This window comes from Mirounga angustirostris, unplaced genomic scaffold, assembly GCF_029215605.1.
Source record: "Mirounga angustirostris isolate CCGP_5_RB_7025 unplaced genomic scaffold, mMirAng1.0.hap1 SCAF_2, whole genome shotgun sequence".
Classification (NCBI taxonomy): Eukaryota; Metazoa; Chordata; class Mammalia; order Carnivora; family Phocidae; genus Mirounga; species Mirounga angustirostris.
The window spans coordinates 64196496-64211149 of NW_026991710.1; the positions used below are offsets into that span (position 1 = coordinate 64196496).

General features: G+C 35.9%; 1 protein-coding gene across 5 annotated transcripts in view; it reads right to left on the reverse strand.

The window, feature by feature from the left end:
* The window catches only part of ANTXR2 (ANTXR cell adhesion molecule 2), a 151425-nt gene that overhangs the window by 40258 nt on the left and 96513 nt on the right, over positions 1 to 14654 (reverse strand). Inside the window, exon 18 of one of the 5 annotated variants that reach the window (XM_064584677.1) lies at positions 1982 to 12309. The exons of 3 other annotated variants lie outside the window; for them this stretch is intronic. The gene's annotated coding sequence lies outside the window, so the exon portion shown is untranslated. Of the gene's footprint in view, positions 1 to 1981; positions 14423 to 14654 lie in introns of those variants that run through there. One more of the 5 variants, XM_064584676.1, reaches the window with a different exon arrangement.

Sequence of the window (14654 nt, forward strand, 5' to 3'; positions counted from 1 at the left end):
TGCCTCCTCGAAAACGGAATCAAAGATAGCTTTAAAATGAGGAAGCCCCACCTTGTGACATGTAAGAGACATAAGGACCAACACACTGTAGAGCACAGCACGGACGGCAGACAGACTGAAGAGGAAGCAGACCCTCAGATGTTCAACCTTCAGTTCACCACTTACATGCTAAGGATTTGTCTTAAAAGTAATGGCCTGGTGATGGGTATTAAAGAGGGCACGTACTGAATGGAGCACTGGCTGTTATACGCAAACAGTGAATCATGGAACACTACATCAAACACTAATGATGTAATGTATGGTGATTAACATACATAATAAAATTAAAAAAAAAAAGTAATGGCTGGCAGCCCATTTGCCTCAATTTCCACTAATGTACCTGAGGAGAGAGACACTTGAAAAACTACTGCAGTGAAGTTTTTTTAAAGATAATTTGGGCATACCATCTTCAGCTAGATCAAAGGATAAGTTTGACCAGTGGAATCAGTTGCTCCATAGATCAAAATGAGAGCTGAAGCAAGAGAGGATGATGAGGAAAATAAACAGTAGATTTAATATAAATTTAACTGAAGTCCAAAATGATAATGCAATATTCTGAAAAGCAGGTTTTAAAAGGGATTATAAACAGCAAGTTACAAGACTGTGCCAACAGTATCCTAAACTAAAAAGTATAGCTTTTCTACAGTGAATAGGAATTTTGGTACGAAGCACATTTGAAAAATGTAATTGGGAACTGTGTCATAATGTGAGCCTCCAGGTGGAACTCTTCTTTTTAGTTTGATTTTATAGATGAGAAAGAATGATTTTAAAAGTTTAATATTAAGAGTAACCTGTCAAATTGACGACAGCAACATCTTTCCCTTATATGTCTCCTGAGGTAAGGGAAACAACAGCAAAAATAAATCATTGGGACTACATCAAAATAAAAAGTACAGCAAAGGAAACAACCAACACAACTAAATGACAACCTACTGAATGGGAGAAGATCCTGCAAATGATATATCTGTAAAGGGTTAGTATCCAAAATATACAAAGAACTTATACAACTCAACACCAAAAACCACCCCCCCAAATAATCCAATTAAAAAACGGGCAGAAGACATGAATAGACATTTCTCCAAAGAAGACATACAGATGGCCAACAGACACCTGGAAAGATATTCAACATCACTCATCAGGGAAATGCAAATCAAAACCACAAATGTCAGAATGGCTGAAATCAAAAACACAAGAAACAAGTGTTGGCAAGGATGTGGAGAAAAAGGAACCCTTGCGCACTGTTGGTGGGAATGCAAACTGGTGCAGCCACTGTGGAAGAAAGTATGGAGGTTCTGTAAAAAAATTAAAAAATAGACTACCCTATGATCCTATAATCACTCTGCTGGGTAGTTACTTAAAGAATACAAAGACTGTAATTTGAAGAAATATATGCACCCCTATATTTATTGCAGCATTATTTACAATAATTAGCCAAACTAGACAGCAGCCCAAGTGTCCATCAATAGATGAATAGATAAAGATGACGTGGTACACACAGAGAATGAAATATTATTCAGTCATAAAAAAGAATGAAATTTTGCTACTTGCAGCAACATGGATGGATCTAGAGAGTATAATACTAAGTGAAAGAAGCCAGTTAAAGAAAGACAAATACCACATGATTTTACTCATATGTGGAATTTAGAAAGAAAACAAACAAACAAAGGAAAAAAGACAAACCAAGAAACAAACTCTTAACTATGGAGAACAAACTGAGGGGAGGTGGGGGGGGATGGGTGGAATAGGTGAAGGGGATTAAGAGTACACTTATTGTGATGAGCACTGAGTCATGTATAGAACTGTTGAATCACTATATTGTACACCTGAAATTAATATAATACTGTATGTTAACTAAACTGGAATTAAAATTTTTAAACATGTAAAAAAGTTTATGATTTATTTGTTACCACTACTTATGTTTCATTTATTTTTTTAAGGAAAATATGTTTTATAATTGTTCCTAAGGCTTGGTCCCTGCATAGTAACTGTAGATGCTCAAAAATCAATCCACAAATGATATTCTGACCCCAATATTTCCAACCGTGTGATTGATTAAAATGTTTAATATTTATGTTTTGGATATTTTATGTTTAAATAGTCACTAGTGATTCTTAGGTTCCTTAAATAGTTTACTAGTCTGTTCCATTTCTATGTTGGCCTCTTCAATTTAATTTCATTGGTATAATTTTCTCAATTCAATGTATGAGCCTATAAGTTACAACTAAAACACTGAATTTTAAACTGTGGTGCATTTTCTGTATAACTGGCCAACTAAATTGGAAACATAAATTAAAGTAGAATTTAATTAGCAAACTAAATTTTCCAATAACATATTTAAAGTTCAAAGAAAGTTAATACCATTCACTCACCACCTACCTATGTGACTCTGGCAAATTACCTGACCTTTCTGAGCTTCAGTGTCCTTCTCTATAAAATGGGGATAAATGTACTTTGCAGTGAATTGTTTTAAAAATTAGTGCAGCATATGTAAGGTCACTAGTATAGTATCTGGTACATAAGTGCCTCTCTAGAGATTATGCTGGGTTTTGTTATTAATGATGATATTAATAATGATGGTGATGTGTGCTGTCTTCCATAGAATTATATTCTTAAACAATTTTTTTAGGTAAGTCTATTCTTCAAGTGTTGACTTTCTATGCTGGCCATGAAAGTTTTGGATCCTGACACTGTCCCAACATCACTATAATTACCTAAAGTATATGTCACATTGGGGTCTTTCCTGATTTTTTATCTTTGCCTGTTTTAAAGTCATAGGGATAGAAGGCACAACATAGGGAACATAGTCAATGGTATTGTAATAGCATTATATGGTGACAGATGGTAGTCACACTTGTGGTGAGCAGAGCATGGCATATAGACTCATTGTTGAATCACTATACTGTACACCTGAAACTAATGTAACATTGTGTCCCAACTGTACTTCAATTAAAAAAATAAGTAAATTAAGTAAATTAAAAATAAACAATTAAAAAATAATAAGTAAATAAATAGGTACAGCCAATGGAAAACAGTACGGAGGTTCCTCAAAAAATTAAGAATAGAACTACCATACGATACAGCAGGAAAAAAAAAAAGGAAAAGAAGCTAAAGGCTGCTGTGTTTCCATGTCTTGCTTGATTTTTATTATTCCCTGTATAATTGCTGTTTCTATCCACATTGTATTCTTAAGGAAATATTTCTCATATACATTTGAAATATTAAATATCTAAGAATTTGATATTAAAATAATATTAACCCAGGATTTTTTGATTTATAAATAATACTAAAATATAATTTTATCTAACTGACAAGAGTTAAGGTAATTCTGGGGCGCCTGGGGTGGCTCAGTTGGTTAAGTGTCTGCCTTCGGCTCAGGTCATGATCCTGGGGGTCTCCCAGAGGGGAGCCTGCTTCTCCCTCTCCCTCTGCCTGCGCTCTGCCTGCCTGTGCTCTCTCTCTGTCTCTCTGTCAAGTAAATAAATAAAATCTTAAAAAAAAAAAAGAGTTAAGATAATTCTACTATAAGAATAAAATTATGATCAAACCATTGTCCTTAGAGATTTATGTTAAAAGCATTTAAAGGCTAGAGATCACCAAAAGTGTTGTCACCTAGTTAGTGGAAAAGACCACTTAATAAAAGTAGTGTATTTGGTTAACTTAAATCAAAAAGATTGATTTTCATTTAACATCTGTCCACTACTGATAACTCAAGTTGGAAAATCAATTTCAGAGTGACCCAATGGGAGAAGGGTTCCACGTAGTTATATATATTTAATGACAGAAACACATTAGTACTTCACTGCTTATAATAGCATTAAATAAAAAAAAATTGTGTTTAAATTACTTTGCAGTTGTGACACAAGGCAGCAAATTGCAACATATCAAAATGACAAAATCCAATATCACACATTAATATCTTCTCTTTTTCTGAAAGAAGAAATGCAGTAAGAAATAGACTAGTCTTAAAAAGACAGAAAATTGGCAGAAAATTTAAATATACTGCTCTCTTAAATCTGTATTCTTTCTACTTTCTTCCATATGCAGTTATTTTTAATTTATTTAAAGCATAATAGCAGCAAATGGATCTAGAATCATAGTACTGTTACCGTTTTTCAAACATGTTTCAGAATACTGTGAGGAATATATGCAATTTTTTAACTTTTAAAGTAACTTGTAAAATGTTTATATGTATTATTATTTTTATTTTAATTCCAGTGAAGTTAACATACAGTGTTATATTAGTTTCAAGTTGTTTATATATATATTACTAAAATTATTGATGGGCTTACAAAGTGTCTAATTACTAAAAAAGTACAAATTAGTTTAAACAGGTTTGTAAACAACAGACCAAACTTTCTACTTACATAAATTCTTTCAGTCATCAGAGTTTATTAAAGCCTCCTATCTGAGAGGCAATGCATAATGTCCTGGGGATAGCCCTGTGAACATTACAGGAAAAGTCCTGCCTTCACATAGTTGGCTTGGTTGAAATTAGAAAAAAAAGACAAGATTGCTAGAATTCAAAGGTATCTTTGTGATCATTTATTTCTCTATATACACATGAGAAAACTGAGGACCAGAAAGAAGAGGCAATTTGTGCTGGGTTTCAAGCTAATCAATGACAGTATAGAGATCCAATTTTTTGGACTCCCAGTGTAGTGATTTTACCAATATGTCACCAAAGGCTTTAGGACTTCTGTAATCCTGCTTTCTTGTCATAACTTACTTCCCTAATTTCCAGGTTCTTGCCCCAACCTAGCTAGGACTCTGCTATTCCTGGAATACACAGATATTCCAGACCTCTTGTGCCTTTGAACATGCTCTTCCTTCTGGAGCACAGAACTGAACTGGAGGGGAAGGGGATGAATTACACAACTTCTAAGGTCCTTTGTGATGCAAAAGATCCTTATTAACTTTCTATGAAATCTATTGCCAATTCTAAATAGTATCTTTTATTTATAGACGCAGCTTATTAACCTTCTATGCAATTCATTGTCACTTCTAAATGTTATCTTCTATTTAGATGCATGCAAAATTAAATGTACATTACATATAGAAAGAGACTAATGTGCATGCATTCTGTATATAGTCCAAAACAATTTATTGATACAAACATTGATACAAAATTAATAATTTCTGTATCAAAAGAATCAGATTCAAAACTGAAATTTTAAAAGTACTTTCCTACCTGTATAATTGTCTTAATTCAGTCAGTTATTCTCTGAAAAGGGAGAAAAATAAAGTGTTGCGCTAAAAATGACAGCATGGCAAAATGGGAGTGCTCACTGAGCCAGAAATCAGAAAACTTGGGTTTGAATCTAAGTTCTATTACTTTCCAGCAGCATAACCTTGGGAAATTCACTAAATATCTCTGTGTCTCATATTCTTCATCTGTACTATGGGACTAACTCTCAGCACTACAAAGAACTGGATATACATAACAGAACATGCCTAAGACACAGTAAGTAGCCAATGACCGTTAGCTGAATTTGAGTTCTAAATCTTTCCTATGAAATATTTCTTCTTTCCCGAAGTTAGGAGTGCCCTCAACAAGTACAAGGCACTGCTACCCCCATTAGACGCATAGACACCCCCCCACATACACATATACACATGAACACACACATGCGTTCACATACACTGGTATCGCTAGCCTGAGCTTCAGTTATCTATCATATATCCCTAAGAAGCAAGGAAGAAGACCCCTGAAAAATCAAGAAAAATATCTGAAGCCATGAATCTCTTTTTTTGTAGCTAATAAACCTAAGTTGATATCCACCCTCTAGCAAAAAAGAAAAAAAAAAAAAAAGGATTCCCATTGGAAAAAGTGTTACCTTATCCAAAAAACCACTTGACCTCTTGACAATCCACCACACTTGCTACATCAAAATTTTTATACGATTCTTTTTTTTTAAAGATTTTATTTATTTATTTGAGAGAGAGAGAGAGAGCATGAGAGGGGGGAGGGTCAGAGGGAGAAGCAGACGCCCTGCTGAGCAGGGAGCCCGATGTGGGACTCGATCCCGGGACTCCAGGATCATGACCTGAGCCGAAGGCAGTCGCTTAACCAACTGAGCCACCCAGGCGCCCCTATACGATTCTCTTTTGTGACTCATAATGAAAAGACGATATACAAACACAGAAACATTGATAATGGGGCTAAGTTATACAGGAAAACACAAATTATCTCCACTCCTGTCACAAATTTCCTTGAGAACCTTTCAAGAGCTTAATTCTAATTTTCTTTGATCGTGTTGCTGTCCAGCTCCAATCCTTTAGTGGCTGTCCACTAACTATAAATTAAGATCTAAACTCTTGACATATACAGATTTTTGCTTGTCTCTCCAATAATTAGTTACTATGTACAAAAATAAATAGGTGAATAGATAAATACTATTTCACTTTCATGTGTTTTCCTATTTACATTTAAAGCTAATATAAAAAGAAGAAAACATTGTTGCAAAGAATAAACATATATGTCTCAAAGCCATATCTGTGATTTCAAATTTGTAAACAATAATGTTTAAGCCACTAACTCTAACTTGCTACTGAAAGCTAGTTCACAGTCGTCAGAGGTCAGATATACGTGTAAAAACTAAATTAATTTACTGCGTTGTATATTTTCTTTTTTTTTTTTTTAAAGATTTTATTTATTTATTTGAGAGGGAGAATGAGAGAGAGAGAGCTGAGAGGGGGGAGGGTCAGAGGGAGAAGCAGACTCCCTGCCGAGCAGGGAGCCTGATGCGGGACTCGATCCCGGGACTCCAGGATCATGACCTGAGCCGAAGGCAGTCGCTTAACCAACTGAGCCACCCAGGCGCCCTACTGCGTTGTATATTTTCATTGCACACCTTTTTGTTTTGTATTTTGCATGGAGAACATGAGATTTAATCCTAAAACCATATTCTTAAATTTTGAGCCTTCTGTGCTTTTAAATATTTCTTCTGGAAGAACTGCAAGCCATTTTTCTATAGCCAAAATACTCATAATTAATATAGTTTCCTGTGATTTTACATTGAAAAGTATCACAGAATAACAACATAGATTTAATAGTGAAGGGAGATTAACCTGACAAACATGAATGGAACAGCTAGAGGGGGAGGAAAAAAAGAGATTTTAAGATGTCTTAGTCATTTGAAGGGTCAGTTTCATTCCAAATGATTAATGCCTCACTATAGTGGAGTACGCAACCTTACAAAGATATAATTTGCAGCTTATTATTTAAATAAATGCTTGAATCTCCTATTGCCTGCGTGTGTTTCACAGGAATAATCTTTCTTCCCCGTTTTTCATTTTTTTCCTCTTTCTTCCCTTCTTTTCTTCTTTCTGCTCCTGATCCTCCCTCCTCTTTTAGCCCATAATCTGACATTTCCTCTTCAGTGAAGTATTTTGTATGCCAGTAACCATGAAAGTAATATTATTCAGATTTACTGCTGATGCTATACCTAGGGATTTTATTTGGATTTATTGTTACTTATCTGTAATTCCTAACTGCCCTACAGTAACTGTCAAAAGGTGAAGGCCTGAATATTAACCCAGGGAAATGTTTGAAAGATGTAAATGAAAATATTTATGTAAGTCTCTCTCTCTCCCTCTCTGGGTTTCTCTCTCTCTCTCTCTCTCTCACACACACACACACACACACACCCTTCCCTCCCTCCTAAACCTCTTATCTCATAAAAGAGCATCTGATGCCAAAGCATGAACAGTGCATTAAGGGCTTAATTTCAGTATTAATAACTCAGATTTAAAACTCTTGACAATTAATTAAGATTAATGACAGAAGTCATCCCCTTTTCCTCGATGTAACAGTTCCTCCTATCTCTTCAATTTCTCATTCCTGGGACTATTCCATGCTCATTTCAGGCTGTGAAAACCCAAGGTCCTAAAACTTTGTTCCTGTTATCTGTTGCCTTTTGTATCTGAGATTAACGAAGTAGACATTAGCAAATTTACAACCAACAGCTCAGACAGCTGCCCTACTTTAAGCAGTTAATGGAAAAGGAACTAATCTAGTTAAGAGCATAGGACTAGTTCATAAATCTGGATTCAGAGGACAGATAGAGCCGTCACACCTCTTCTGGAGAGTATGAATTGAATTCAATCATCAGCCCTCTCCTCTCTGCAGAAAAGAGCCAGCATTTCTATAAACTGGACCAACAAGGCACTCAGAGCTAGCAGAAGCCATATACAGCCCTGCACGGAGATGATTATGGAAGAGACTGACATTAATGTATGATTTCACTGGGACAAATACAGATCTCACAAGAACTCCAATCACTGAAAACTCTTCTTGGGTCAAATATGAAGCAGACTAAATCTGATTTAGACAAAAAGATGAGAGGGCGCCTGGGTGGCTCAGTCGTTAAGCGTCTGCCTTTGGCTCAGGTCATGATCCCAGGGTCCTGGGATTGAGTCCCACATCGGGCTCCCTGCTCGGCAGGAAGCCTGCTTCTCGCTCTCCCACTCCCCCTGCTTGTGTTCCTGCTCTCACTCTCTCTCTCTCTGTCAAATAAATAAATAAAATCTTTAAAAAAAAAAAAGAAAAAGAAAAAAAGATGAGAACAATGCAACTGAAAACAATAAAATAATAAACGTATCTTGATAAGGAGAATTAATAAAAATGATAAGCCTTTATCTGTTCAAAATTCCACGTAAAAGAAAATGGTGTCATACTTTTATAACTCAGAAAATGTTTAATAGATTTAATTATAAATTAAGTTAATTATCATTCAAAATGATAAATCTCAGCTCCATGTAAATAACATTTTTATGTATCAGCATCCTCAGCCATATCTTTATAAGAAATAATTCATATTTATCAAATTTCAGAACTGCTCTGATGTCTTGATTTTCTTAGTAGCTTAGTCTCAGGGAAAGAATCATGAACCTAAAATCATAAGTCATGATAACAAAAACTTTTAAAGTGTACAAAGTCAAAGTGATGCATCTCTTAAGAATCACTAGTCTAATGCATATATTCCTCAATAGCTTATTTTTTGCATCATAGTGAAATATTATGATTTGTTGGCATAAGATTTCATACACAGAATTAGAAAGCTAAAGTCTCGACCCTACTCATTGAGTTGTGGGAACCATGAAGTCAGCTGGGCATCAACTTAGATACATCAGGTGAAGAGCAGAGAGAATAAGAGACAGAAAAGCTATATAGTAACTACAGTTTGAAAGCCATACATAGAGATCTGGTGACAACAGGACATCTAAGAAGGTTCTCAGAGATATGCAAATAGAATTTAGGAGAGATGAGGGAATTGTCTAAAAATGCAGTTAATGATGATAGCAAAGCAGTGCGAGTCCATGTGCTCTCTAGAGAAGAGTGAGTTGTGAGAATAACAGGAGACCAACCGTTAAACCTTAGGAATCAGCCAAAGTTAGGGGAAGAGAGAGAAATGAATGATGTAGAGAAAGAAATCAGAGAGTAAACACTCTTAACTCTAGATAGAGCTTTTATCTGCACACTAGATATGTAAATGTACTATTTGAATTCTTTATTGAAATACGTTTTACAGATTTACTTTGTTAGGCAAGTAAGATATGATTTGATATGATATATGATATGATATGATAACAGTGTGGATAATTGCATAACCATATAATCCTTTGTGTGTATAGCCCATTCTCATTAGGATAGATCTTAATGCTATTTGAATAAAATTTACTGAATTCATAATAAACTCTTTGTTAAGATACCATTAGTGTCAGGAAATGGCTCTAATAGAAGAATTTACTGTAAGCAGGAAACAGTGCTTGGTTTAAGAAAAAAATGGTTCGAAATCTCTAATTTTGATCCAAAACAAAAAATGTGCTTAGTAGTGGAGAAGATTCTAAAATATAGTTATAATACAAATTATTTTCAGTATACTAACCTGCTTGCTAAGAAACATTATAGGAATCTAAAGTTTAAGAAATCAGATACATCTTTTTTTCCGCATTTTTTAAGTGAAAAGAGCTCTCTAAGGAGAGAGATATGAGGTATATCAGAGAGTAAAATGGTTTTGAAATGGGAACAAGTTTGTAAAAACTATCCCAACTTCATTAATTTTAAAGAAAGAAAAAAGAAAAAAACCCAAGAAATTCCTCATAACCCTTTGAAATAAGAGCTAATTTTTAATCTAGTCATATAATGATAAACAAGTGAATGTCTACTGGTATTCTCAAACACAATTTCTCGCAAAGTTTGAATAGTAAATCATTTTTATTCTATACCTCAAAGTTATATCAGTTTCAAATTCCTCAAGTGTTAGAGGTTGCAATTTGATTCAGTGCAGAATTAATGGAAAATATAAAGATTATGTGAAGCAATTTTAAAAAGGTCTTAGAGATTAAAAGTGTGTATTACAAAAATCCTAGTATTTTATTTTACTTAGAAATAAAAATGAAAGATATTTAGCAAAAAAAAAAACCATTTATTTCTCCTTAAAGTATATATTTATATAATGTGTTAATATAAATTCATTTTGAAGAATAAGGGAACAATAAAATCTTCCTACTCAAGCCAGTTTCCTTAACTGAGTTATGAAGCTTTCCTTAAACTAAACTTATAAATGGGGGTCTGGTAGACATGAAGGCACCATCGTAATGTACTTTGTTAAAATAATAAACTGTCTACAAAATTTAATGCATTTTTCCCCCTTCGACTGGGTCCTTTGAGCTCTAAATTGAAAACTGATTATAATTTTGTAAATTATTAGAAATTATAAAGTGATTTACTTAAATATATTTAATTCTCTGTAAAAAAGCTATACATAAGGTACTTAAAATGGATTAAAAAAAAGTCAAAAATTATATCTGTGCTGACATTTCTACTCCCAGTTAGATGATTTAATTGATGTCCTCAAGATGTTCTACAGCAATGTTGTATATTAAGGCTAAGAAAGTAATGTAGTTAGCCCTGAACAACCAGTAATAAGTCATGATATTTTTTGAAGTATTATTTTAGTGTAGCTAAACAGTAGTAGTAAAGCTCACTGATGATGAAAAAAAAAGTTTATTTCTAAAATCAGCACATTAATTTGTGAAGACAGTATTTACACTAATATAAAAATTTTTGTCTCTTGACTGTCAAAAGCTGTTGATCAATTTTAACCAAGAAATCTAACGAAGAAAATCTAAACTATTTATAAGTTAATACATAAAATATGTATGAGACCACTAAATGCAAATTCTGCCTGGCTTGGGGGGTTAAGAAGCCATTTAAGTATCCAGATTCTACTTATACTACTTAGGTAATTTAAATTATTACATTTCACATATTCTATATTTCACTTTAGGGAACCAAACTGAGCCAACACTTTCGCCATCCATAATTAACCTAAGAAATAGTATGAAAAGAAGTACTCTATTTCACGAAATTATTATTTCCCACTGAAACAGGCATTAGTTGATAACATACACACTGAGAAAATGTTCTACAGGTATATACACAGATATATTTATAGTAAACATACACATATACATATATACACATACTCAGTGGGATTGTAGTAATAATGGCATGTTCATGTGTTATTCTAGTAAAAATTTATCTTTCAAATTTATATAAACCAAAGCTATTACTTCTACTAATTTAAACAGGATATTTCAGGTATTTTAAGGATGCCCCAAAATAGAAAGACAAGAGATAATCAGAATGAAAGATTACTAGTGATAACACAAAGGGTAGAAAAATCTGATGGTAGTTTTCCCAGTCAGGTCAATCATAATTAGTTCCAACGATCATATAAAATTTCAGACCTTACAAAAATAAAAGGTAAGCGATCGCTTGAGTTTTAAAAAAATCTTGACATTTTTCTCTATTCTTTCAATTAAGAATTCAAAAAAGGAAAAGGTCTGAAAGTACCAGGAGCATTTTGTGTACACAAGGCCTCAATGACTCAGGCTAAATTAAAGGGTTTCCTTACAGCTCCTAAAAAATCCATTGCCAAGTCCAGCTGTAGGACACAAAATATTAAGAAGGAAACTAAAAACTAAGTGTAAAAATGCAGCCATTAGCAGCATAATTCCAAGCACTGAAAACAAGTATCAAATCATTCGAGTGAAGGTTTTAATCTGTTCAGAAACGCCACAAGCGGTTTACATTCTGCAAATGTGGTGGGGAACTTAAAGGCAGGGTGGCACTCGATCTCTGCTACCAAAATGCAATTCAGTCTGAAGATGAAGTGGTTTAATAGCACCAAGTACTGGGTGATTTGTAAGCACGCTGGACCTCACAGTGATCCTGGGGAGGGTTAGGGTCATCGAAGAAGCTGCCTGGGAAGACAGGGAGGTCAGTGTGTTTTGAACATGAGAATTCAGCTGCAGGACAGGCAGGGAAGTGAGCATAAGCTAGAACTACAGACATAAACAAGAGGTCGCAGCCTTAATCATTTGCCATTGAGGTCATCAGGTTTCTCTGGAGTCTTTTAAATAAACCTGTGCTATCTATGTTCTCAGATTTTTTTTTTTCCTGTAGATTTTTTAAAAATCAGAGGACGGACATTAGGTTCTGTCAAAATGGACTTCCCCTTTTTTAAAGCAGCTACCATCAATCATTTTAAAACCTGAAAATTATATCTGCACAATTAATAAAAGTCCTCTCAACATAATAAATTTAGCTTAATTGGAAACTCACTATGCACTTCTGTCGCTTATTTCACCGCTGACTGATGAAAACTTGGCCACACTCTAGCATCTGTCCCCAGGCCGCTGTTCCCTGGCTACTCCCACTCCAAAGGATACCTTTGAGTTAGCACCTTTCCTTCACCTCCCAGTAACCTTGCAAGTGTTCCCTCGGGGGAGGGAGCCTAAATTTTAATAATAATAACAGTTTATATTACCACAGACTATTATATTACCATACCCTGGAGCTTTATTTGTCACACTAATATTTAAACCAATTCTCATTATGTCATATGAGTGTGTGCCCAATCATGAGCTTTTGCAATATTCCCACTGAAAAGTATACACATTCTGGAATTTCTTTCCAGCTGAATCTAGGTGACAGAGTGGGAAGACGCCTCAAAAAGAAAAAATGCTTCCCTGAACATGCAATTCTGATTTTCGACTTAAAATTTCATGTTTAATATCCAACTCTAGGCATACTGCCTTTATAAATAGAAAATTAAAGCTAATGGAATTTTCTCAGTTTCGTTTTACTAAAAATTTACATCCATCTGGAAAATAATTTCCTTTCATCTCCATGAAGTAAGTAGCCCCATGATACAAGTTTCCAAACAAACAGTGGATGCGCTTCACGGGTGTCACCATTACTAGGATTCCTCTCTTGCAGGGTATAAATTTACGTGGGTTTACTGGTGAATGAGGGATTGCGGCCTGAAGGTTAACATAACCTCGATCACACAGCCAAGAAGCTCCTCGGAGATTTAATTGGTTCGTGGAACGACTCCAAACTAGTGTTGCGCTTTCTTCTTTCTTTGCCTTTTCTGCTTCTCCAACTCTCACTTTTCAAATAAAAAAGGAGCACGCATGGTAATGCATGATTTATAAATTACCTTGTTATTGCAAAAACAAAACACTGCTTTGAAAACCAAACAAACTCCTGCTGCGGACTCCAGCATGTTTGATGGAGGCCCTTCAAAAGCGTCCATGGCTTAATGGAGGTTGTTTACGTGGAGACTTCAATCTGTACCTGCTGTCCCCCGTCACTCCCTGGAAACTTGGCGGCAGATGTGGCAGCGTTAAGTTGTCTCTGAAGTGGCTTTCTGTCCTAGTCTCCCCACCTCCACGGAGTCAGACTGCATTAGATCTCTTTATTTGTGCCTAAGGCAAGTTTGGGAGCGCAGCTGTGTCCACTCGCACCCCTACCTTTGGTGTTTCAGGCCTCCAGGCAGCGAGTGGGAGACCAAACTGGTTCTGCCGCTCTCAACTACCTCCGCTGACAATCCGGCCGCTCGCGGCGGGCCGGGGAGGCGGCTGCCGCTGCTGCGAACAGATGTCGGCGACAACCTGCTGGCTTACACCTGGACGCGCGGCCCTCACCTCGCGCGCCGCGCGCTGAAACATTCATGACTCGGAGGACTTGCAGCCACAATCAAAGCCTGGGCCGGGTCTGTGCGCAGCGCGCGGACCGCGCCCCCTCCACAGGAGCTGGCGGCGCGCACGGGGGAGCGGGGCCGGGACCGAGCCGGGGATTTCTCGCGCCGCTTTGATACTCTGTGCCTGAACTTCAATTACCCGATCAAGGACTTCGATTGAGCGGTGAATTATTCTGCAAATGAGCCCGGTGCGGCCTCTGAGCCATAAAAGGAGAGCATTTGGCTTGAAATTCAGCGTGACGGGACTTGCAGAGGAAATGTGCTTGACTCCCGGTTTAGTTCTGTGTCCGCTGATTTGTTTATTAAACTAAACCCTCAAGAGGCAGAATCTGCAGTGAACAGTTTATAAGTAAATGGCAAGATTATTTTCCTAGGTAGAAAACATGCTGTTGACTAGGCGCTGGTTCTGTTATTTTGGAACCATCAGCCACAACCTGAAAACAATTGTTTTATTGTCTCTCAAGCAGCACCAAGTTTGTTTTGCCTTGTTTTTTTAAGAAAGAGAATGGCTATTACTCCTTTAAGATCCACAAAGGACAAAACATCCTTGCAACATTCAGT